Source organism: Erpetoichthys calabaricus, chromosome 17 (assembly GCF_900747795.2).
Source record: "Erpetoichthys calabaricus chromosome 17, fErpCal1.3, whole genome shotgun sequence".
NCBI lineage: Eukaryota > Metazoa > Chordata > Cladistia > Polypteriformes > Polypteridae > Erpetoichthys > Erpetoichthys calabaricus.
Genome location: NC_041410.2, coordinates 37,190,102 through 37,216,041, shown reverse-complemented (window position 1 = coordinate 37,216,041; position 25,940 = coordinate 37,190,102).

The following is a 25,940-nucleotide window of genomic DNA, read 5'->3' as shown; positions in this document are numbered from 1 at the left end:
CTAAAGGCAGATGTTAAAAGGATAGGCCAATATCACACCTTAATAAGTTGCCCGTATAGTCTTTATTTTAATAAAACAATCCCTCAATATCAATGCTGGTATATGTCACAGCCCACCTTAGACCATCAAATAAACAACAAATAGAAAATTAATCCCTTACACATGGATCGCCCGCCCGAACCTAAGTAACCCTTAGTTTTGCAGCGCCACCAACATATACATGTATCTATACATCAAAATTATTCATTCCCCCAATTCCCATTCTAGTGATAATAAATAGATCCGCTGATAGTCCACAATAATATTCCTGTAACGGCCGTCAAGCTGATGCGGAGTCCCGAAAATAGCGGACTATATATATCCAATATCCTCTTCGTCATACAAGATGTACAGTCAGACTTACGCCATGATTAAATGAAAATAAGTCCGTTTCGATAGCTCACCCAAGTCCGTAGGTACTAGCAGAACGATCGATTCCCAGGTAAAAGGAGAAGACCATCCACCTTCTGACAGGACTGAATAGGAGCTCCTAGGCTTTTCCCATGGCCAGAGCAGAATCTGATCTGCCTTTTCTGATAGACGATGCTCTTTTTTTCCTTTCTCTCTCCCTTTTCCTTTACTCTTTAAAACGGCGCGCTTTATGCAAATCACTCCTCGAACAAACCGGAAGTTCCACCTCTGGGGCACCGCTGTCAATCTCCGTCGGAAGACTGTTCGCCCCCCCCAACAACCGATCGACAGCAGAAAACATTATTCTTTATGTGGCAGCGCTACATAGATCCCCACCCCCAGTCGGCGGCACGGCGGGTCCAAAGTAGGGCTTGATATTGGCCACATGTATTCTTTCCACTACGGCATCTACACCACTACCCCTTTGTACGCGGAAATTAACCGGTCCTAATCGTTTTATTATTCTTACTGGACCCCCCCACTTGGGCGCTAGCTTAGCAGCAAATCTGTTGACAGCACTGGAGAGTGGGTGAGTCCTAGTCCACACCAAGTCCCCGACAGCAAAGGGTACCGCTCGCCGTCGTGCATTATAATACTTAGCCTGTCTGGATGTTGCACTCACTAACCTCCGTTGTACTTGCTGCTTTAATTTTTCGAGGATCTGAATTGTATTGTATGTTTTTGAATCAGGGAGAGGTGCTGGGGTGATAAGTCGATCCAGGGGACTTTTGAGTTGTCGTCCGATAGCCACCCGAGCAGGGGTTTCACCAGTGTCCTCATGTACCGCTGTGTTGATGGCAAATCGGAGTTCCAGCAGCCACTTATCCCAGTCTTGGTGTCGTTCACCCACATAGGAGGCTACCATAGTCTTCAACGTACTATTCACTCTTTCCGTTAAATTCGTCTGTGGATGGTAAGCCGTGGTAAGTTTCTGTTTGATCCCCCACGCTATATACAGTTCCTGAAGCATAGAGCTAGTAAATTGCGGGCCCCTGTCAGACACAATATACTTTGGGACCCCCCAGCGGGTGAAAATCTCATCTTTGAGAGTAGAACAGATCTTTGGAACCTTGGCGCCCCGGAGAGCGAAGAGTTCTACCCATTTTGAAAAATAGTCCACCACCACCATTAGCACTGTCTTTTGGGCTTTGGATGAAGGTAAAGGCCCAATCAAATCAACTCCCAGCATTTCGCCGGGTTCAGATGTAATAGTGGATTGGAGAAATCCTACTGGCTTAACAGGGGGGTTCTTCAATTGTTGGCAGATTTTACAGGATTTCAAATGGCTCCAAACATCCCTTCGAATGGAGGGCCACCAAGCTACTTCCAGAACCTTCATCAAAGTCTTCATTCGCCCAAGATGCCCACCAAAAGGACTGTCATGATAATAATTAAGGAAGTTGGATACATACTCTTCTGGGACCACTACCTGGCATTTGGATCCTCCGAGACTGGCCGGCACCACACGGAAAAGGACACCCTGGATGTCCTTGAAATGTATGCGATCCCGTCCCTTCTCATTAGAATCTTCACCAACCTTCTGGCACACAGGACAGTTGGTTTGTGCTCGAGCTATGTAGGTCCTGCATACTTAAAGGTAGATTTGTCCATTGAGTATGAGTAGTTACCATACATATATCCCCAGACATCCAATAACTCCGGGACAGCGCATCCGGGACAATGTTATTGCAGCCCTTCTGATAAAATACCTTGAAGTTGAAAGCTTGGAGGCGCAAAACCCATCTGGTCAGTCGAGATGACGTCTTTGGTTGATTAAAAGCCCAAGTCAGGGCATTATGATCCGTGAAGACCTCGAATTCCACCCCTTCTAGGAAGTGGCGCCATTTTTCCACAGCCCAGACCACCGCCAAACATTCTTTTTCCGAGGTGGAGTAATTTAGCTCGGCCCCATGCAGAGCCCTTGATGCATAAGCAATTACTTTCTGATCCCCCTCGCTCGTTTGGGTCAGCACCGCTCCAAGCCCGATGTTGCTGGCATCTGTATGGACTTGAAATGTGAGTTGAACATCAGGTTGAGCCAGGATGGGTGGAGATTGGAGGGCCCCTTTTAATTGTTCAACTGCCTCCTGACATTGCACTGTCCATTCCCATGGAACATCTTTTTTCTGCAAGTGATGCAAGGGTGCAGCGATGTCAGCCAATCGAGGGATAAATTTGTGGTACCACCCTACAAGACCAAGAAACCTCAGCAGACTTTTAGTATCGGTGGGGTTAGGATAGTTCTGAATTGCTGCCACCTTTTCAGGGTCTACTTCGACCCCTTTTCCCGATACGACATGGCCCAAGAATTTAATCTGGGGTTGAAGGAAACAACACTTCTCCACATTTAGTGTCAGATGTGCCTGTTGTAGCCTCTGGAAGACTACTTCTAGATGTTGCAGATGTGGTTGCAGTGCTGGGGAGAACACCACTATATCATCAACATATACATAGCAGATTTTCCCAATTAACCCCTTGAGAACTTGCTCCATCAGACGCTGGAAACTAGCCCCAGCATTCTTCAGCCCAAACGGCATGGCTCTGAATTGGAATAATCCCTCAGAGGTAATTACAGCTGTCTTTGGTTTACTATATTCCTCCATCTGCACCTGCCAATATCCACAGCGGAGGTCCAGGGTGCTAAAGATGTTTACACCATGCAGACTTTCCAAGATTTCTTGAACTAGGGGCATCGGATAAGCATCATAATGGGTTTTTGCATTTAATCCCCTATAGTCTACACAGAAACGATATGACCCATCCCGTTTTTTGATAAGGACTACAGGAGAAGTTGATGGTTCTAGGACGCCATCCTGCAACATCTTGCCCAGATGCGCTCTTATAATTTCCCTCTTCTGGGGGGATACCCTGTATGCCCGATGCCAAACTGGGATCTCATCTTTAGTCCTTATAATATGAGTTATTGCAAGCGTCAAACCCAGTTTTTTCGTCCACACCTCTGACCATCGACATAATAGAGGCTGCACCTCCATGGGTTGTTCCAGAACGCTTGCCAGTGAGTTGGACTTGGAGGACAGTACCTCAGCAGCATAAAAATTGAGACTGAACCATCCCAAATCTTCGCGAGCCTTGGATAAGAAAGGCCTCATTTCACCCCCATCTATAGAGTAGCTCCTCAAATGCATATGTATGGACATCCGGATAGAGGTAGTAAAATCCAGACCAAGGAGCAATGGAATGGTCAAGTGCTTGTCCTCCAGAACATAGGCTTCAGCATTCCAGATGGTCAAATCCATTTGGAACGGTAACGAAACCCTACCCACGGCCACATGCTTGGTGCCGTCAGCCAAAATAAATTTGACGGAGGTTGCCGTTTCGAGGTTTTCCCCTGGTAGTGCCATTCTTTTCCACAAGCTTTTCTTCATTAAGGTGAAGTGACTCCCAGTATCCACGACTGCATCTATGTGTAATCCCCTCACCTGTGTTGAGACCACCAGAAGAGAAGTCTGTACCTGGACCACTGAGACCCCCACTTCAGTTAGGCTGCTTCGTTTTTTAGGTGCTTTGGTGGACTGAACTTCTTTTTTTGTAGTCTGCACTTTATTCCAGTATTCTTTGGAAGCAGTCCAGTCTCGTTCCACAAGAGAACCCACCTTCACCAGCTGTTCCACCGAGGTCACTACTCCCCTCAATCCTCCAGCCAAGCGTGGATTGCAGGCGTTCAATATACGGCATACCAGCTGTTCCTCTACCATGTCAGGTTGCCACTTCAGACATAGAGCCCGATAATCGTAAGCAAAATCCCTTATGGCCTGAGTGGGGGCTTGCACCATCGACCGGAGACGCTCTTCAAGTTCCATCTTATACCCGGAGGGAAGGAAAGCATTAAGGAATTCCTGTTTAAAAGAAATCCAGTCAGTAATTTTGTGTCGGGCAGCCTGCCACCAGCTCCTACCTGGACCTTGTAAAGAGGTGTTTATTACCCCCATAAGCTCTTCATTGCCCAGCGGTGTAGCAGCCACAAAAGCTTCCCCGCACTCCAAAAAGTCAATTACATCCTCTGAAGTATAGTCCGTTTTAAACTTGGGAAATTCCAAGCGAAGCACCGGCACATGAGGAAGCGCATGAGATTGATAAACGCGCGCTGCCCCCCCCCCCCCCCCCCCCCCCCCCGGCGTTGACTGGGCAGCCGGCATTTTAATCGCGGAAATACTTTTCCGTATCTCCTTACGCAGGTCATCCTTTCACTGGCGATCCCGCCGCTGTAAACACTGCACAATCTCTCTCTTCATAGCCGCTAGCTGGGCAGTGAAGTTGTCTTTAAGCTCTGCAATCGCTGTATCTACATAGATGCGGAGCCCCTCTTCCCGAGATATTGTACTTTCTGCAACAGAGGTGATTCTTTCGTCCAAAGCATCAAGACGTTCGGAAACCGCTGCGAGTAACAGCGGGTTGCCATCACCGTCCTCCTCGTCCGGTGCGGGAGGATCTTCCAGATACATGGACTGTAATAGACTAGATAGATCATGGGTTCCTGCAGGAGTCCTGACGGTGACGTGTCGGCTTCGGGCTACCGGATCCTCCCACAGCGATACATTCGGACTGGCATCCTCCTGTTCTAGTGGCACCGAAGACACACTCATAATGCCTCTAAATAAATTTAGACAAAATACGGGGAATAAAAAGACGTATATGTACCTAGTCCTCAGAGAGGGCACCAACTGTAACGATTCGTCTTGAGCACTAGCCTGAGAGAATTGCTACCACTATTCTGACCTAGCTAAAGGCAGATGTTAAAAGGATAGGCCAATATCACACCTTAATAAGTTGCCCGTATAGTCTTTATTTTAATAAAACAATCCCTCAATATCAATGCAGGTATATGTCACAGCCCACCTTAGACCATCAAATAAACAACAAATAGAAAATTAATCCCTTACACATGGATCGCCCGCCCGAACCTAAGTAACCCTTAGTTTTGCAGCGCCACCAACATATACATGTATCTATACATCAAAAGTATTCATTCCCCCAATTCCCGTTCTAGTGATAATAAATAGATCCGCTGATAGTCCACAATAACATTCCTGTAACGGCCGTCAAGCTGATGCGGAGTCCTGAAAATAGCGGACTATATATATCCAATATCCTCTTCGTCATACAAGATGTACAGTCAGACTTGCGCCATGATTAAATGAAAGTAAGTCCGTTTTGATAGCTCACCCAAGTCCGTAGGTACTAGCAGAACGATCGATTCCCAGGTAAAAGGAGAAGACCATCCACCTTCTGACAGGACTGAAAAGGAGCTCCTAGGCTTTTCCCATGGCCAGAGCAGAATCTGATCTGCCTTTTCTGATATACGATGCTCTTCTTTTCCTTTCTCTCTCCCTTTTCCTTTACTCTTTAAAACGGCGCGCTTTATGCAAATCACTCCTCGAACAAACCGGAAGTTCCACCTCTGGGGCACCGCTGTCAATCTCCGCCGGAAGACTGTTCGCCCCCCCCCCAACAACCGATCGACAGCAGAAAACATTATTCTTTATGTGGCAGCGCTACAACAAGACAGAATTAAGAAAGGAAAATAAACGGACCAAGATTAAGATTGAACTTGTCATACCTGGAAACCCTTCGTAAAGGCACAGGTTCAGTCGAGCAGTACATGAATTGTCTGTCAGTATGCCATGAGTTTGAAATACTTTGAACATTTGAAAATATACTGCAGAATCATCATGGTGTTATGTAATTTGTCATTCCCTGCACCTTCTAGTTGTTTAACTGTAAACAAGATTTAGCAACTGCAGTTGTTACTTTTTACATCAGCACCGACTAGAAGTTATGTAGCCAGGTTAATCTGTAACTTCAAACTATTAACTCTGCAGAGGAACATATCCAGGGTCTTTATTATCTGAACATACAAGAGTAGTGTACCACAAAGGCAAATTCAGTAGGACATATTAAACAATAGCAATAACATCTAACAAGTCAAGTCAAGTCAGGGAGCATGCACTGGTACAATACATTGCCGCACCCACTACATGATGAAAAAACTCAGGCAGACACGCGGTCCAGTCCCTCCCTCCGGAAATGACCCTCTATCTGCCGCAGCCAGGTGTTATGTGGGCGACCCCTTGGCCTGGTCCAGCCACTCGGGTCCCCAACAATGAGGATCTTACGAGCCGGATCACCCTCTGGGAAAGAGTAAAAAGTGCAGGATAACAATGAAATAAACTGTAAACATGCCTTATTATCAAAAGTTCAAATATATATAAAAATCTCATGTTCACAGACTGGCAATAAACAATGGCCAGGCACAGAAATGAAAATATAATAATTCAAAAATTTACAAACAAAGAGCACAGCACAAAAAAGACAATAATAACAGAGGTATGAGGTTTTGCTCTTTTTAAATATACACATACCTCCAACTGCATGAATGGCTGATTAAAGAGGTTGCTTAGCAACAGTGATTGAGAAGTAGGGCCAAAGGCACAGCCCTGAGCACACGGAGAGAGCTCTGTACAAACTCAGTCAAGTGCTGACCTCAAACACGACCACAGCATGTCCTTCTTGTAAATGTGCTGCAAGCCTTGTACTTCATGATCTGTCTCTACTATAAACAGCACAACTACTGAGCAGGTTGCCTTGTAAAGTAATTAGCAATCTGGCAGAATTATAAAGTTTTTAAAATATATAGTTAACCTTGTGATAAACCTAAAAGTTTTATTGTAGGAAAAATGTTTTTGTACATTTAACACAAGAAAGAAATTAGATGTTGCTACTCTCTTGCCCCTGCCCGAATTTGGTAAAGTTCTTTGCCATGGTAGATGTAAAAATTTCTTTTAGCTTTCTTTGTCTTTTACAGTTGGAATATATAGACATAATGAATTTCAAGACTGCAGTTACTCACTGCTATTGGATAATTTATATATTAAATTTTCATATGTGTGATTTTATTATGACATTACTATGAAATTCCAGAAATCACAGTAAAAAGTGGGATGGATTAATTAAAAGATCCATCCATCCATCCATCCATTGTCTCCCGCTTATCCGAGGTCGGGTCGCGGGGGCAGCAGCTTGAGCAGAGATGCCCAGACTTCCCTCTCCCCGGCCACTTCTTCTAGCTCTTCCGGGAGAATCCCAAGGCGTTCCCAGGCCAGTCGAGAGACATAGTCCCTCCAGCGTGTCCTGGGTCTTCCCCGGGGCCTCCTCCCGGTTGGACGTGCCCGGAACACCTCACCAGGGAGGCGTCCAGGAGGCATCCTGATCAGATGCCCGAGCCACCTCATCTGACTCCTCTCGATGCGGAGGAGCAGCGGCTCTACTCTGAGCCCCTCCCGGATGACTGAGCTTCTCACCCTATCTTTAAGGGAGAGCCCAGACACCCTGCGGAGGAAACTCATTTCAGCCGCTTGTATTCGCGATCTCGTTCTTTCGGTCACTACCCATAGCTCATGACCATAGGTGAGGGTAGGAACATAGATCGACCGGTAAATTGAGAGCTTTGCCTTATGGCTCAGCTCCTTTTTCACCACGACAGACAGATGCAGAGCCCGCATCACTGCAAATGCCGCACCGATCCGCCTGTCGATCTCACGCTCCATTCTTCCCTCACTCGTGAACAAGACCCCAAGATACTTGAACTCCTCCACTTGAGGCAGGATCTCGCTCCCAAAAGAGTGGACCTTTAATAGTTGAGTTTAAAAAATGGATCACAGAAGAAAAACATCTATAAGTCTGATTTAAATTATGTTGAACCTGTGCCTTCATTTCTAGGCATTGAGACAGAGAAGGGATGTTATTCTCCACATATACCCATAAAGAAATCTATTGTACCTTTCAAACATGAATCAATGAATTATCAGTATAAGAAAGTGCGTTCTAAAAAGTTGCAGTACGTTAGGGGTGACAAATGCTTGTTTATTCATCCTTAGTGTTAATCAGTACCAATATGCAGCTGTAAATGCATGAGGTCCAAGTAAGAAAAAACACAAGGTGCTTACATTTTATTTGACTCTAGCTGACATTTTAGCACATAATGGATCTATTGTTGATCACATGCGACTCATTCTTCTCTTTTGGGAAAATAATTTAAATATATTGGAAGGGATCTGGTACTCCACCTATAACTAAAAGATCAAAAAGATCTTGAAGGCAATGATATTGTTTTAAGTCATGAGCTATTTCTGAAAGCAGCTTTGTGGTTTATTATGTGAGATAATGTAGAATATCATTGTTTTGGAGTATTTGTGGTGAATTATGGTAGAATTGATTATTTATGCAGATATTGCAACATAGACAAGGGAACTCTCTCAGACTATGAGACATGTGAGTGGCTACATACAAACAGTACCATCCTACGTGAATAACTTTTTAGCAATCCATTGTTGATTCTGTTCCTGATGTTAAGTATTATTTATGTTATAACTAGCTGTGTAAGCCCATGCTGTAAAAAGCCTGGGGTCCTAGAAACTATTGAAATCGTCAGAAAAAAATTGAAATGTAGAGATGTCGGGTAATTGAAAGGAACTATTCCGGGCGTCTATCTCCTAGGAGGATTCGTTTTACTGATGTGCTTTTCTCGCTTGTGTATCAGCAGCTAAGCGAGTTTCTGTTTCCTCGGAGTTGGAGCCCTTACCCCGACTCTACCTCTCACTTCCGTGCCAGACAGACACACACATTTCCACATGTAGATGTTTATGTGTAAGATTAACTGAAACACTAATAATTATTAGCCTGGACTGTCCCCATCATGTCTTGGGCATGATATTTTCGAAGGTATTGTTCCTTTAATGTTCCATTGATAATCAAAAGCTTAGTAATCCAAACTAAACACTTCACGTATTGAGAACTGAATTGTGTGTCTAAACCAGTTCTCATATCTTTGAAATGATGCAGATGATAAACCTACAGATTACCCCGGGAAGTTAAAATTTAGATTTTCATGGCATTTAGAACTGGCATGTATTGCCAAATAATAAGGCCATGTATTTATCTATTCTGGGACAGAGGCATAGCTAGGGTTTTCAGCGCCTTGGGACAACTGAAGATTTCGCACCCCCTCCTGTTTGCCAAAATGCAATGGGGAAGGGAAATTTGGCACCCCCTGGATGCTGCGCCCAGGGACAGATGTCCCCCCTTGCCCCAAAAGCTACGCCACTGTTCTGGGATCGTGATACCTGGAGTTTTTCTTTTCCTCTCCCCTTTTGAGATTCTCCATACCACTGCTGCTATATTATAATGTTCCTAAATCTGCTCAGTTCAGTTTTGGGGTGTGAATGGCCATAGGATATGCTGACAGTGTAAAGAACAAAGCAGAAATCGTAGTGACAGTAATTGCAGAGTCTAGCCATCCATGCAGATACAGGAAGAACTCCAAAAGGATAAGAGCATGGGATTCAAACCTCAGACACTAGAACTTTAAGGCAGCATCATTAACCTTTGTGTCCTGTGCTATTAACATAGTTTTTGTAAAATAATCAATTGCTGTCTTCACTATTCTAGCATGTTTAAAAAAGTAATAGTTTTAAAATCAGGTACAATTAAACCATTAATAAAGGTAATAATGACTCCTGCTGCAGCAGTTCTGCTGGAACAAAGTGTTGCAATTAACTAATTCATGTTTTTACTTCATTTGGCAAAAAGGTCTAACATCAATAGAGCTATTCAAACTGTTCCAAGTTCTACTCACAAATGACACCTACAAGCCAGACTACGGAACCTATTTCCATGTTATCAATTTTTGAAGACGTCTGGTGCCTCCGAGACAGATGCCAACATTATATATGAAATTTACTTCATTTCTTTTAAACTGATGGCAATAAGTTGTTTTAACTTCTTGTCAACTATCAGTAGTTTCACCATCTCCTCTCTCTCCCTGTCTTGCTCCTTCTGACATTTACAGTACTTTTAAATGGCATACCACCCTGCGGCAGTGCTGTTTTTCCTCACTGCCAACACTTTCCTATCCTTGTCCTCTGCTACCTGTTTCTCCCTGGCAACCCTTTGCCCAGCAAGCAGACCATTACTTTTTCTTCTTCTACAGCTTTTCCCACTTTCATGTGCCTGTAGGGCCACTATATTTGTTGTACACTTCCTCACCTGCCAGGCCTTTCTCTCTTAGATCCCCCTTCATAAAGTATATCCACTTTCTCTTTGGTTGTTCACTTCTCCTCCATACCAACACCTCCATATCCTATATTCGTCTCCCCATAATATTCACCAGTCTGTTCATTGCATGCTTGTGTCACTTTAAGCTTTTTTTGTGTATTTTCATTGAGATTTTCCTAACTTAAATTGTACCTCTGATCTGCTCATTCCTGATCTTAAGTTTTGTTACTCCACATATCCATCACAACATTCTCATTTTTGTAGCATCCAGTTTCCTTTCAAGCACCTTTTTAACTGCCTGTGTTTCTGATCCATACGGCAATGCATGTGTACCCACTGTTTTAGATATGTTACCCTTCAGTTTTATACTGATTCTTCAGGCACATACCTCTCCTGATGTACTTTTCTAATTTTTCCAACTTGATTCACTCTGTGGTTTATTTCTAGATCTAACTCTCTATCCTCTGTTACAGTTGATCAGAGGTATTTTAACTTTTCCACTCTTTTAAGCATTTCTCCCTGAAGAACTTCTCTAACTTCTGTCGTTTTTCTGCTAATTTTGAAGGATTCTATCCACCATAATTCTTCTCCACTGCTCCCGTTTCCTTTATGCAACATTCTTAGTGGTACCATATTGCATGATGTCATATGCAAATAGCATGCACCATGGGGCCTGATGTACTATTCCTCTAGCAAACCTTATATCAAACTTTTATAATAATAAGCACACCACACAGTTCATCCAGCATACAGTAGTCTTTGATTGGAAAGCTAAATACAACTAATCTTTAGGATTGATAAACTGCACCTTAACAAAAGTCGAGGTATGTATAGACAGACGAGGGACTCACTGTGAAACAGTACACAAGTGGCTAAACCTTCCTCTGGACCTACTGTATAAATAGCTACTGTGAACAGTAAGCAGTTTTTTCTGTGGCTCTCCACCTGTAAGCATGAATAAGGTACCTTAAATGTTATATTATATTATATGATACTAGCCAACATGCTACGCCGCATAATTATTTATTGATGTGTGAACACTTCCTGAAAGACACAGTTGTCCAAATGGGGTGGATCTGAGGATACGACTGTGAGTGAATGAAAAGATGGAACTCTGGAGAGAGCAACATACAATTGTCCGTGACTGAAAATTGGCTCTGGCTTGCGTCTTGCCTGCCATGGTCGGCTGCCTTAGTGAATTATATATATAGATAGAAGATTATACCATAGAATGCACAGCGTAATAGTAAACTAAATGTAAAAACATTGAATAACACTGAGAAAACCTTGAACAACAGAGAAAACTTAACACTGCAAGAGTTTGCGCTATAGCGCTATGAACCGCTCGCTAAAATCACTTTTTTAATGAGTTTTAAGCACAGGGAAAAAAATGAACATTTGAAAAATCCGTAATTTAATAAACCACCAAGAAAAGTAACATTGCAACAATGCACGCTACGAACCGTTCGCTGTAAACAGAAGTGAAAACAAAATCAAGCCCGGTGCATTCTTTAGCTGCCTTCTCTGCCCTATGTGTCCAGCCGTCTCTCTCTGTCGTGCGCCTGTGTGTGTGTGTCTCTCTCGCGTGCCTATGTGTGTGTGTGTGTGTGTGTCTCTCTCTCTCTTGCGCCTGTGTGTGTGTGTCTCTCTCACGCGCCTGTGTGTGTGTGTCTCTCTCGCGTGCCTGTGTGTGTGTGTGTGTCTCTCTCTCGCGCGCCTGTGTAGGTTTTTGTCTCTCGCGCGCCTGTATGTGTGTGTCTCTCTTGCGTGAACACGTGCGGAAATCATCGGCGCGCACAGCTGCTTAGTGAATTGTTGGTGGGCGGTGCTCTATGAGTTGGCAGGCAGGGCTCTGTCTTGCGTCTTGCCTGCCATGGTCAGCTGCTTTAGTGAATTATATATATAGATTATTCTAGCTGTAAAAAGCCTGGGCTCCTAGAAACCATGGATTCTGGCACTTCAATTAATCAATCGCATCAGTTGTGCATTAGCGGCTAAGTGAGGTTCTCTCGCAGTTTCATTTTGACAACGTGCTCACCTCCATTGTCTATAAGCGGCTAAGCAGGTTTCTCTCTCTCTCCTCGGAGGTTTCGTTTTGCTGATGTGCTTGCCTTACTTGTGTATCAGTGGCTAAGTGAGTTTCTCTGTTCTCGGCGGTTTCGCTTTAGCAACAGAGTCAATTTCTTTGAGCTTCAGGCTGTAGCCTCACACTTCCAGTCCGGACAGACAGACATACACACTTCCACGTGTAGACATTTATATTATATTATATTATATTATATTATATTATATTATATTATATTATATTATATTATATTATATTATATTATATTATATTATATTATATTATACAATTACTCTCTTTAGCTGAATTGTGTCTAGCAGGCCATAAAGAAAACAGTGCACACCTTCTTATTAGGTTTTCAGAGTTTAATTTTGCCACATTTTTTGAATATTCACATACAATATCCATCCATCCATCCATTATGCAACCCGCTATATCCTAACACAAGGTTACGGGGGTCTGCTGGAGCCAATCCCAGCCAACACAGGGTGCAAGGTAGGAACAAATCCCCCGGCAGGGTGCCAGCCCACCATAGCATGCACAATATATCCATGAAAATAGCTGTTTATTGTTACTTTAGCCAGAGCTGAGGTTATGGTAGGTTATGGTACTGGTAGAGGAAACATGGATGATGTAGAAATGCACTTATAACTCAGTAAGAATATAAATGCCTGCTACAACACATCAGTTCAGTAATTACCTCTTTCTCCTGTAGACTTATAGCTGATGCCTCCCATAATCTACATAAATATAAAGTCATGAGTATGATATACTCTGAGCATCATCCCTTTTCATCTACTTCCTGACCTCTACCAATAAATCTATATAGGTATACACAAAGAAAGTAAGTTCAACAGAGTTTGTCTACGTACACTCAAAAAAAAAGATGCTATATTATCTGAAAACCATATTATCTGAAACCATGCAAAAATGTTTCAGAATTGCTTTAATATTATTAATTAATAAAATAACAATACACTACAAACAGGAATCCTTTGGCATACGAGCTCCATTAAAAATATTACAATATGTAAAACAATCTATACATAACTTGAAGCAAAACTGTGCCACGACAAATTTTCTCTCTGAGGCACCGGATTTTCATGGAGAGCAGGTGGGTGGGGGTGTTGCATGGGTTTGATGTGGAATTACATTACAAATAAAGGTCAGAATATTTTTGATTCACAACATGTATGCCCGAGAATGCATAAGCAACAAATTACAGCAAACAGAGCTTTATTCTGCAAAAAGTAATTCGCAGGATCACAGTGTAACAGTTGTATCAACCAAACACATGCAAGGTGGTACTGTAAGTTTTTGCTTTTCATTTGCTTTTTCAAAATCTATTGTAAATTAATTTATAATTTTATTACTTCTGTTGAATGAGTTCCTAACTGACAAAACCAATACAAAATAATTTCCTGAATTTTGCTTTTTGAATTACCTTTTCTCAATGAATTTTTGATGATTTAGGTGTATTATGATACTGAAGAGACTGTTGCTACAAGAAATCCCCAGTGGGTTCACACTAGTAATTGCTTTACTATAAATCCCAATCAAAACACATAGATCATCTGGGTCTTAAGTTATGAACACATTTATAAATTTATTTATTAGACATCACCATCCGAACATTAGAAGACAATGGCCAGGGATTTTTCATAGTTTTTTTAATCTATAATAAGAAGCTGCCCTCAGTAATAGCCATTTATTGGTATGTACACACCTCAGACCAGAAAAAGTCCAGCTAAGCTGTTTGCACAACCGCCCCTCAATACGTCTACTTTCTGAATGTGGTTTCCCAGAAGCATTCAGCACAATGCAAAATGTATCTCTTAACCCTGGTGTTATATACCTTACATTGCCCTGTGTGGGTTTTCCAGTTATTCTGGTTTTCCTCCTCATACATGTGCATTTTGGGCTGCTTGGTGACTATAATTTGAGCAGGGTTAAGCGCTCAATGTTCTAAATGTATTATTATTATTATTATTATTATTATTATTATTATTATTATTATTATTATTATTATTATCAGTGTATAGTTTTCAAAAGATCAATCCAGCTGTTATTATTGCTTTGGTTTAGGATTTTATTTTTTTATGATATACATCCATCCATCCATTATCCAACCCTCTATATAACTATATAACTACAGGGTCACGGGGGTCTGCTGGAGCCAATCCCAGCCAACACAGGGCACAAGGCAGGAAACAAACCCCGGGTAGGGCACCAGCCCACCGCAGGGCACACACACACACCAAGCACACACTAGGGACAATTTAGAATCGCCAATCCACCTAACCTGCATGTCTTTGGACTGTGTGATGAAACCGGAGTACCCGGAGGAAATCCACGCAGACATGGGGAGAACATGCAAACTCCACTCAGGGAGGACCCGGGAAGCGAACCCGGGTCTCCTAACTGCGATGCAGCAGTGCTACCCACTGCACCACCATGCCACCCTTTTTTATGATATATATTTATTTTTTATTATATATAACTTGATTACATTTAGTGTTGAAATGATTAATGCGTAGTTAAAGAAAGAAATGCAACATTCTCCGTTACGTGCTGTATTAAAAAGCAATCAGTCATTAGAATTATATCTTTTTAATCATGTCATGAAAATGTCACTTCAAAATTAAAGGCACCACACCCAAATGCTTTGAATTACAGTGTGTTTTACACATTAGATTGCATTTAGTAATCCTCCATAATTTTGAACTACTGTGCTCTCAATTTTTCCCTTGGCCTGCCCCATTTTTATTAACTTTATTAAGTAAGGAACATATTAGATGTCACACTGTTTTATTATATAATTTAAATAATTGGGCTTTGCCTTTTCACCCTCATGAAATAACTAATGTTAGACTTCAAGTACTGTATGCTATAGATTGAATGTAAATCACATTTTTCTTCTTCCTGAAGAGATATTGTTGTATTTGTCAGAGGCCAGACGCTGCTGTTTCTCTGCTCTCTGCTAAAAATAGTGCATTCTTGTTGATGCTAAAGTGGCAGACACAGAAAGATCAGTCTAAATATATGATCTTAAGAAAAAACAATCCCCTAGAACATGGCCGAGCTCTGTGATTTAAGTGACATTGAATTTCTTATTAAAGTGTATAATGCTTTTGAAAGAGTGAGATTATTGCTGGCTCTGGTAGAATTCAACCATGATGGAATACCAAAAGAACAAAGTCTGTCTGGATGTCTTCCTTGCTGAGTAGCTGCAGATAGCGTGGTCCAGCAGAGAAAGCGTTTGGCTTAGACACTTTAAAGAACTTTATGCTGCCTTCTTGTTTTTTGTGCATTCTTGGCTTCAGACGTAATGAAAAAAAATATATAAACTTTTTTTTAAGTAAAATGATTTTATTTACTTTAGTCATAAATGCACTAAAAAGCAAAAAATAAAATTTTCTTTAACCGCAATTTTCGTGGTTATATGTGACTAAATAAAATTGTGGGGTGCATATAAATTAATTAATTCAAATAGTATTTGAAACTTGTTTAGCATGGTGGGGAATTACAATGAGAATTACATATCATTGTTTTTTTTTATTTTATGATGAAAGCAGCTGTTCTATTAATTGATTGAATTAATTAATTTATGTGTGCTACATGATTGTACAATATTTAGTCACATATAACCACGAAAATTGTGGTTAAAGAAAAAAATTATGTTTTGCTTTTTAGTGCATTTATAACTAAAGTAAATAAAATCATTTTACTTAAAAAAAATATATATATATTTTATTTTTTACTTCTTGAGTATTTTACAAATTAGTTTTCTTTAATAATTTTTAATGAATGGGAAGCTTCTTTAAAAGCATTACATATATCTTCTTTGCAGAATTATTTGAAAACTAAAAAGATTTATATTGTGATCTCTATTTTTCTGTTCCGGCTCTTATGGATTAGTGTGTGTCAGACAGCTGGGGACCCTACGCAGCCGGGACGCCTGGACGGTCCACGAGAGGGATGATACCTCCCCTGGGCCACGAGAGAGCAGCCGCCCGGGTCTGCTTGGGGGCCACTGGAACGGAGCTGGGAAGCTCATCCCTATGGGAGGACGTGGCCACTGCCAGGGGGTGCCCGGATGGTTATGGAACCCTGGATGGCAGAACTTTCACCACACCAGGAAGTGCTGCTGGAAGAAATCCCAGGGGCACCCAGAGTGCTTCCGGGTGCTCTCCTGACATTTCCGCCACACCAGGAAGTGTTGTCAGACGGAGCACCTGGAGCTCATCTGGGTCATTATAAAATGGGACGCCTCCCTCCAGTAGATCAGCCAGAGTTGGGAGGAAGGAGACGGAGCTTGTAAGGAGGGGAGTGGAGGTCCAAGAAAGAGAAAGAAAAAAGAGCGAGAGAGTGAGAAAGAAAGAAAGAAGAGTGTTGGAATAAGGCATTGTGGTGCTGTGAAGAAAATAAAGGAGTGTGCTTTTGGACATTCTGGTGTCTGTCTGTCTGTGTCTGGGGGCTGGCTTTCCACAAGTACTCAGTCAATGTGAAAAAAAAATATCGACGACAGAACAGCAAGCTTACACCAATACGGTCGATTCTGGTTAATTGGACCATTGGCTAATTGGACCAACCGCTTATTCGGACCGAATCCTAAAGAACCAAAACACATCATATTACATAAGCCTAATATTGTTCACTTATTTGGACCAAAATTCCGTTTAATCGGACCAAAGAACGTGACAGAGAATAAGAAAAAGAAGCCACAAGTCACCCGCGGAAAGCGGATGTAAAGCGGGTCAGTGACATCGGGAGGATCCCTGGGCTCCCCAGGAGAATTTATGCTTTTATCAAAAGTCAGGAAGTCGGAATATTTGTACCAAGTGCAAACCAGTGGGGGTGATCATGACTGCCCTTTCTTTCCTAAAACAGACCGCCCAGTAGCTGGCGACATGAAGTTGAGCGTAAACAAGAGTGTCCGTGCAAGGAATTCCTTCCTGTCAATCAGGATTAAAGTTTACACGAGAAAGCTTTTGCTTCGAGAAAGTCAAACTGGACGCTTTTAGTGCCAAAGCTTTGAATGGCGAGCATTTTGTGGCTCTCCTGACCTCCACATCTTGACCCGGAAACACCAAGATTTCATCAGAACTCTTTTAGTCTGAACTGTGCGTGTCTTGTCTCCCCTGCCAAAATGCCACGGCGGGACTTGACGTTAGCTGAAAAAATTGATTTCCTGGATCAGAACAAGCAACAACCACCAAACACTAGTCAGCGTCGGTTGGTTGAAATTACCGGCTTGGCAAAGACTACAATTGCGCACTTGTTAAAACAAGAGAATGAGCTGCAAGAAGAATGGGCACAATGTGAAAGACGACGAGGAACTTCTCAAAAACGGAACCGTGAAGTCAAGGATCCAGACGTGGATGCCAGGAAATGCATTGAAACTTTGCGCTGCTATTTCATGTAGGAGGGAAATGAAGGCAGATGTTTGTGGTGATTTTGTTCAAGTGCAGTGTGTCAACAGAATGCGTCAGATCACACTAGATAAGTTCTTCAAACGTTGACTGGAATTTGGTAATGTAACCTTTTTTATTGTGCTTCGCATGCTGAGTGTCATGTAGATCGTTTCGAAGAATTTGTAGATTTCTTTTTCAATAAACAAAGTTGTAAGCAAACGTACATGTAACCGTACGCGTGTGCAGCACAATAAAAGTCATAATGACATTTTAATATGTTACTTATAGCACGTCCCGTCTTGGTTGCACATGTATAGGGCATGTTCGTGTAATTGGACCAGCCGGTTATTAGGACCAAAATGATCGCGTCCCGATGTGGTCCGATTAACCGGAAACGACTGTACTTCCTCACCATGATCATCAAGACTACTCCTTCACAAGAGTAAACAAGCAAAGCCAGCACACATTTTTACTCCACTCCACTCACTAGAAGAGGCATGTGGGGGCAATCCAATGTGTCTCTCACTTGAATGCTTCTATATCGCACTGTATTCTCTCTCCATGATTGCTGTGTGTGTGCGTTAATTAGAATCTCATAACCATTGATTATGGCGAAATTTGTTATGTAATTAAATCGGTTTTGATGGATTATTGTATTGTCATCGATGCTGAACACGTATGCAAAATTTGAAGAAATTCGCTTTGCCAAAAATGGGTTTAAAATCGACAAACAGACAGAGGAGTCAAGTTAAATAAAATCATTTTAATAAAAATCATGTACAGTGCATGTAAGCTCTTTTACAATTTTTTTTCACCATTGAATGTGCTTTATAAAATAGATCTACTTACAAAATATGTTACTTTGTACACATTTAACAAATTAATTTCTGAATATTATCAAAGTCAAATTGATATCCATAATGTGAAAAATTAATGTATTATCCTAATGGCTGTGAAATCCTGCACCATGTTTGTTAAATTAAATTAAAGATTAAAAAAAAAAAAACAACTTAAATAAAGTCTCTTGCTTGAAAACTCTACACTCATGGACAAACGGGTAGATTTGAGTCTCAGCATGTGAAGACATACTCGTATACAAACACAGCTGGACGATACTGAAATATACTCTACTGAAACATCCAAAGATGATTCCATTTATCAAACTCACTAATTAGAAACACCTTACTGTGCTGTGCATACAGGTTACTGTAGACCATATGTATGTACTGAAGAGGTAACCTAATAAACAGTGTAGCCCAGAAGTAAACACTGTTAATGATGATGCTAAATTATGGATGAATAAATTTAAAGACATTACTAGTCATTAGTCAGTTCATCACATATGGTTACTACACATAAAAAAACACTGCAGAAGATTCAATGCAAGCAGTTCTATCACTAACATTTTCAGAACTTCATTTACCTGTCCATATTATAAAATAAAATCTATGTCCACTTCAATTGTCTTTAATTTCAAATAAAAGAGAAATGCTGGGCTTCAATTCTGACATGAGCTATGTTGTTCAGAAAATTAATAATTTAATATTACCACTTGACACTTGTGTCACGGATGTTTATTTGGTTTCTTTTATTCTCCACTGAAGCACATCTCAGTACAGCGTAGCCTTTTGATTAAGTTACTTGATTTTCAAGGCTGCAGGTGTATGTCCTGCTTTCAGTCACTGTGTTTACTTTGCGCTTGTATTTACTGCTTACAAAGGTGAAGATAAGGACACAGATGTAGGTAAAATTATTTTTTTTGCCACAGAAGAGATTAAGGTAATGGAAAATATCACCAGCTGGCAACAGAAGAATGGAAAACAATATATTTCCTTGACAATATTCCTGGACAAAATAAATCATAAGTGCTTCTCGATCCATTGAGATAAACAAAATCACCAAACTGTTACATTGAGTAGCGGTGGTTTTAACATTTGGAAATGATTACAGTTTTCAGGTAACTTGGTTTAAAGTCTTAGCACATTAAATCCATAAATCCATTTAGTGAGTCTGCGCTTTCTGCCCATCCTGGAAGCATCAGGAATAAGATCTGAACGCACCATACATGAGATGTCAGATCATCTCTGGACACACTCACACGTACTGTATATCCACACCCACAATCATTGACAGGATAGCAAGTCACTAAGTACCTTGATTCACTCTGAATGTGCAATGATATTGGAATTACTAGAGGAAACTCTCCTGAGCACAGAGTGATATTTGCAAACTTAGACAGAGAGTGCGCTAGGGAATTGAATCCTGAGTGCAGAGCCTATGAAGTAGTAGCAACACTAACTTTGTGCCACTGTATCACCTCAACATGCTTCTTTTAGTTTAAAATGCAGCACCAAGAACCATTGCGGTTCCTTGTGTTCTTAATTAGCATCCAATTATGTTATGTACTTACTACAAAATCCTCATCCTAACTTCATAAAATGTGACTTATTATTCTTTTCTTTGTCTTTACAAAGCAATAATGGCCTAGTACTCCCATTTTAATTTGAGATGAGCTTCATGTAATCTGGAAAATACCAATTTAGATTATTGCAGAGAACACAAACAAGCACATACATTATGTGAAGGAATCTTGTAAACTGGTAAACTTTCTGTTGATTAACTGGGCACCTAAATTCAATCTAAGAAGTTTTCATATTAGGATGGTGTTTTTTTTTTTGGAAGTATTAATATTTGCTTTAGTTGTACATACAAACCTTTTAAGATTAAAATTCTTATGTTTATATTTTATATTTAATTTGATTTCCATTGTAATGTGGTATGAAGAGGTAACTGACAAGAAGTTACCTGGGTAAGTACACAATGATGGCACAAAATAGGACTTGAGGCTCAAAGAGGTCTTGGATACCGTATATACTTGTGTATAAATCGAGTCTTGAAACCTGAAAAATCAATCATAAAATCAGACCCCGACTTATACACCCGTTCAAAAATACGAAACTTAATTTTTTTTTTTTTTTACATCTTGCCTCCAATCTCGCCCAATTTCTTTCACCACTTCAATGACGTTTAATGTAAAACCAGCTTCATATTTTCTTCTGATCGAACGCTCCATCGTAGATAAGGGATGCTCTTACGATAAAGGTGTATGAGGGTGTGAGATACAAAAAACACAAAACAGTGCAAATGTCGCTTTGGAATAGTTCGGGTATTACTGTGTGGTCACGTAGGCACAATACATAGAAAAAAAGGCCGTGTGCTCCGTGGTTACTCTTGCAGGGAGGCATTAGCACATCGTAATCTCTTGGACCAATAGCGTGAGTTTTCCGCATTCAACTTATGCAACCAACATTATAAAATGCTGGAAATTATAGGGTAAAATCAAGCCTTGACTTATCCGTGAGAGAACTTAAACGTGAGTATATACGATATACCAGTATGGGAGCACAGGGGATACTATGAGGCATTAACCTGGACCACCAGCACTAACAAGAGAGATAAGTAACCTGAGTGGAGGAAGGGACTAACTTCCCAGGAGGCAAAAAGAAGACAACTTATCGCAGAGATGCCTGATAGTCTTATAGAAGAGAGAGTGAGCCAAGACAAGGATAGCTACAGATGACAACATGGCCAATAGGGGGCACATGGTTCCAGGTGCAGAGTAGACAGGAAGGAGGCTGTCTGGGTGGTTTGGCCCTAAAGGCAATTATTGGCTTCTTTAATCTTGAATTCATACCTAACTTTTCCGTACAGGGAAATTCCAATTTTGCACACACCACCTCTTAATGCTGCCAGCCCTTATATTTTGCACACCATTCATATTTTGAATATGCCACCTCTTTTCTTGCCTGTGCTACTTTCAAATTTTGTATGTGCCACTTATTTTAATTTTCAGCACCTTTTACATCAGGGCCACTGTAATAGATATACATTTTGAGTGTTAGCATGGCACTACCTGATTGTCTGTTAAAAAAAAAAAACTACACGCAAGAAGACCATTTGTGTTGCATATTTTAGATAGATAGATAGATAGATAGATAGATAGATAGATAGATAGATAGATAGATAGATAGATAGATAGATAGATAGATAGATAGATAGATAGATAGATAGATACTTTATTAATCACCAAGGAGAAATTCACATACTCCAGCAGCAACATACTTGTCAAAAACAAAATTAATTAAAGAGCAATAAAAGTGCAGTGCAAGTTAAAAAATGCAAGGTGGAGAGTGCGAGGCTGGTATAATAGTCAATAATCTTGCATAGTGTTAACTTTATACTAGTGTATAGTGGAACTGAAGAGTCGCATAGTGTGGGGGAGGAATGATCTCCTCAGTCTGTCAGTGGAGCAGGACAGTGACAGCAGTCTGTCGCTGAAGCTGCTCCTCTGTCTGGAGATGATACTGTTTAGTGGATTCAGTGGATTCTCCATGATTGACAGGAGCCTGCTCAGCACCCGTCGCTCTGCCACAGATGTCAAACTGTCCAGCTCCGTGCCTACAATAGAGCCTGCCTTCCACACCAGTTTGTCCAGGCATGAGGCATCCCTCTTCTTTATGCTGCCTCTCCAGTACACCACCGTGTAGAAGAGGACACTCACCACAACCATCTGATAGAACATCTGTAGCATCTTATTGCAGATGTTGAAGGACGCCAGCCTTCTAAGGAAGTATAATCAGCTCTGTCCTCTCTTGCACAGAGTGTCACTATTGGCAGTCCAGTCCAATTTATCATCCGGCTGCACTCCCAAGTATTTATAGGTTTGCACCTACTGCACGCAGTCACCTCTGATGATTTGTTTTGTTCATGTCTGAGGAACTGTTGTCGGATAAAGTGACATTGTCTTCTTTTCTTTGTCATGGCACATGAGGCTTAAAGCGTTGGCAGACCTCAGACCTTGTATTGAAACTTAACATTAAACATTCACTTTAGCAAACCAAAGGATGAGTTTCTCTGTGCAACTGAGAGAGTGCATGTTCTGTCTAACAAAACCTGTATTAGTTACTAGCTGTGTAAGCCCGTGCCAGGGTCTTAGAAACTATTGAAATCGCCAGAAAAACAATTGAAATTTAGGGAGGTCAGGTGATTGAAAGGAACTATTTTGGGCATCTCTCTCCTAGGAGGATTTGTTTTGCCAATGTGCTTGCCTTGCTTATGTATTAGCGGCGGGAGGGAAAGTAAAAGGGATACCGTTTTGACAATGTTAGCGGCTAAGGGACTTTGTCTTTCTTCAGAGGTTACGTTTTGCTGATGTGCTGGCCTCGCGTGTGTTATTAGCAGCTAAGCACGTTTTCTGTTTCCTCAGAGGTGGAGCCCTTACCCTGACTCCATCTCTCACTTCCAGGCCGGACAGACACACACACACACTTCCACACATAGACATTTACATATAAGATAATTGAGTTACACTTCAAAATGCATATAACTGACTTTAGGGCACCTTAATCAGAGAGATCTTAACTTGACAACACTTAGTGTACAAACCTGTGCACCAATTATCAACCAGAACTTTGGGAATATGTGCACCCAATAAACCAATAGTGGTCCTTCCTTCAAAAGGGGTCAGCACCTGCTCACTTCAGCAGACCCTCTGCTCTTTAGGGTAAGGAGTAGAATGCGGTTTGTAATTGGAATTGGGGTCTGCCTTACTGAAGACAGCTAAATGCACAAGAAGGAGAGACCTTACGTAACAGCAATGTCTTGCTGAATAGTTGAGCGATTTTCAGTAGATATAGTTTGTTCCTTGCAAGTGAAGATTACTGTGGGAAACCTTACAGACTGAAACTGTGATATAGCCATCCACCACACAGTGTAACCAAAACCAGGGAGAGAATGTGTCTGGATAAAAAAGACAAACATGCAATCATTTTTCCACATGTGCCACAGAAAATCTTTTCATGGAGCCTGAAGACTACACAATAAAGTATGCTCTCCATCCCTTTAGACAGTTAGACCAGGGCAAAAGTCTTATTATGAATACTTACACTTTTGGTTCCAAGACTAATGTTGCTTATAATCTTAAAAATAGTATATGGCCAGCAAATGCATTAGCATATGTATTTTAACTACGACTGGACATAATAGACTGTGTGAACAATAAATCTTTAGCTTTTCTAATTATTCCTTTACTGTTAATTTTAAAGTTAAATTCATGAGAGCACAACCTCATTCCATTACAACTTACAGCTTCAGGCATCCAGCCAAATTGCAACTTCAAACAGTGTGACAGACATCCTCACAGAGAAGCTGTGAAGAAAACAACGCTGCTGTATTAAAGCATGTATTCAATGAACAACTCATAACTAAGGAAACATTTATCAGTTTGACTGGTTACTAAACAATAAATCTTACAAAAACCATTTAAAAGTCATTTTGAAATAAAGAATGTTTCCTTGGGAAATTTTTAGGCAAAAATTTAAAAAGGAAAATACAGTTTTTAAGCTTGTACACAGTCTAAAACCATATATTTGCTAAAATGCCAAGAGGTGTAATTTCAACGCTGCATTTGTCTTCTAACACTCAATCAGAGTTCAATATACTATTTGATTTCATAACCTTATTAACTGAAACCATACAAAGATCAGAATTTGAACTGCAATAATATCACTTATTAATAGAATAGAAATACACTGAAAAAAGGACTCTTTTGACATCCATGCTCCATCTAATAATGACTGTGATAATTAAAGTATGTAAAAAAGTGGACTACAAAGCAAGGTCGATGCCAAAACAAATTTATAGGAATGCACTGGATTTTGATTATTTTTTTTTATTTTTTGATTTGATATACTTTATTAATCCTTGAGGGAAAATTGTCTTGTCACATGACCTTTGGGGGTCAGTGTGCAGGGTCAGCCATTGTACCTTGAAGGGACAGGGCATGCTTGATTAGAATTACTGTAAATATTTCTCACATTGTGTTTGATTCTCCCTAAATATGCCTGAGAATGGATAAGAAACTTCATCCTTCACATTGCAGTGCTGGAGAATGACACTACAACGAGCCAAACAGAAGTTGTATTGATCAAACACATGAGATGCGGCACAGGTAAGAGCGCACACTCACACACAGAAAACTAACTCACAGAACTGAAGATGCCGTTCTGTGCAATGGAAAATAAGAAAGTAAAATAAAGTTATAATAAAAAAAAATGTGTAACTTTAACTTACCACTGCATTGTTATTATAAGTTAAACTGTAGGAAATGTTTTTCATATAACCTGGCTGAGGCACCAGGTCAAGGATTTGATGATTTAAAACTGTAAGGAGTTGATTTGTGTAAAGAAATTAAACAGAGGTTTAAATACCTAGATTTTGATTTCTTCAATGTATGTGGTACAATAACGAGTTGTTCATAACTGAACTGTTCATTCTTATATATGATGTTATTTCTTCTCATACTGTGTGTTTTATATTTCTTCTTGCCAAGTTGTGAAAATTGTCAGGTCATCATCTTATACAGCACAGGTGTCGAACTCCAAGCCTGGAGGGCCGCAGTGGCTGCAGGTTTTTATTCTAACCATCTTCTTCATTATTGACCAGTTTTTGCTGCTAATTAACTTCTTTTGCTTTAGTTTTCATTAACTTGACTCAGGCCCCTTAGTTGTCTCTTTTTATAATTAGCAGCCAAACAATAACGAGAAACAAAAGAAGCCGCCACATGACCAGCTCACCTGTGCCCATCACACATTATCTGAAAATAAAGAAAAGTGAAGGTCTCGGTGAGGTTGATCTCTCAGGTCACCAAAACATTTTGATGAACAGAAAATCAACAGTTTTGGAAATGTCTGCTGTGGCAGAATGAGAGCTGCACCAGGCCACAGAATTAAATAATGGGCTTAATTAACAGCAAGAATAAGCTTCTCATTAATGGATTGGCTGGAGTGAAATTGGTTGGAGTTTGAAATCCCAGTTTAGCTGCTCATCTGTTGGCTCGTTTCACATCTCATTTCTGTTTGGCTGCCATTTCATGAAGAAAC